A 1,099-nucleotide genomic window follows, 5' to 3' on the forward strand; every position below is an offset into this window, starting at 1 on the left:
CTAAAACAAAGAATAAGCCGATGTTCTCAGCATGCAGGAGATCTGGTGCAGGAGGACCTTGTGTTCTGCGTTAGATTAGACTACACAGCAAGAGCTGTGTATCTTTTAAAAGCATATTTTTTTTAAAACTCTGGAATTAAAAATGGACAAATAAAACAAAGAAGAGATAGAAGCTGATGATCCTGTGTAGCTAGGAGGAAAATGGGACTGCTTAAGGATAGCCATATTCTGGCCTAAAAACTCAGGAAGTACAGGAAGAAAAAAGTCTATATATATATTACCTTCTGTTTTAGCCCAGCCATCGGACATTCTGACAGTCTCTGCCTGAAAGCTACTATCCCACCTGGGGAGCTAAACAAAAGCTCTCTGCAAATTGTCACCTCTCCTCTCCTGGAAGTCCACCCACTGAGATATGAAAACACCCATTGGCTGAAGATTTCCAAGTTGCTGGGGACTTTGGTGCCTGACGAAAGCTGCAGTGTTTACTTTATGTAAACATCATGGAACCTAGAGACTCGCTTTTGCTTTCGCAGTACTATTATAAAACCCTGCCCCCTCTGATTAACGATTGAACCTTGATAGGACTATTTTGACTTGTTCCGTTGTTTTTCTTGCAATTCTAAACCTTTCTTTCAGATCCCTGTTCCTTCTCCTGAGAGACCCCAGTTCTTGAAACTGCAGGCAGTTTCATATACATAAGAGACTATATGTACCTGGATGCATCCTGCGGGACCTGAGAGGTAAATTTCATTATATTTTTAAGTGTCTAGAAACAGCTATAGCCTCATGCCTGTCCTGCCTTTCTGTAGATCTGACCCCCATCTCCTGCCTGGGCTACTTCTTACCCAGAACTGCACCTTCTGACTTTGACCCTTCAAGGCATGGACCCCACTGCTATACCCACCCCTCCCTCAGATTTTTTTCAAGTTCCCTGCCACTTTAGAGACCTTCCCCTTCATAGGTCAGAGTTCATAGTTGTTAGGTACCTGAGAAGATGTTTGGCAGCTGGGTCTCTGTCCTCTTCTAAAACCAAGTGTTGCAGAAGGCAGTGCTGGGGCCCTTTTTATCCTGTGGACAATGTGCTTTCAGTTTCAGATTC

The 1,099-nt window shown here is 43.5% G+C and overlaps 2 long non-coding RNA genes across 2 annotated transcripts in view; one reads left to right on the plus strand and one right to left on the minus strand.

Annotated features, from left to right (window-relative positions):
- Positions 1 to 1,054, minus strand: part of LOC116102672 — a 13,167-nt gene extending 12,113 nt beyond the window's left edge. Inside the window, exon 1 of the long non-coding RNA XR_004123257.1 lies at positions 987 to 1,054. This is a non-coding gene — a long non-coding RNA (uncharacterized LOC116102672). The remainder of the gene's footprint in view (positions 1 to 986) is intronic.
- LOC116102673 overlaps positions 31 to 1,099 on the plus strand; it is a 10,911-nt gene continuing 9,842 nt past the window's right edge. The window contains exon 1 of the long non-coding RNA XR_004123258.1: positions 31 to 740. This is a non-coding gene — a long non-coding RNA (uncharacterized LOC116102673). The remainder of the gene's footprint in view (positions 741 to 1,099) is intronic.

This window comes from Mastomys coucha, unplaced genomic scaffold (genome assembly GCF_008632895.1).
Source record: "Mastomys coucha isolate ucsf_1 unplaced genomic scaffold, UCSF_Mcou_1 pScaffold21, whole genome shotgun sequence".
Classification (NCBI taxonomy): Eukaryota; Metazoa; Chordata; class Mammalia; order Rodentia; family Muridae; genus Mastomys; species Mastomys coucha.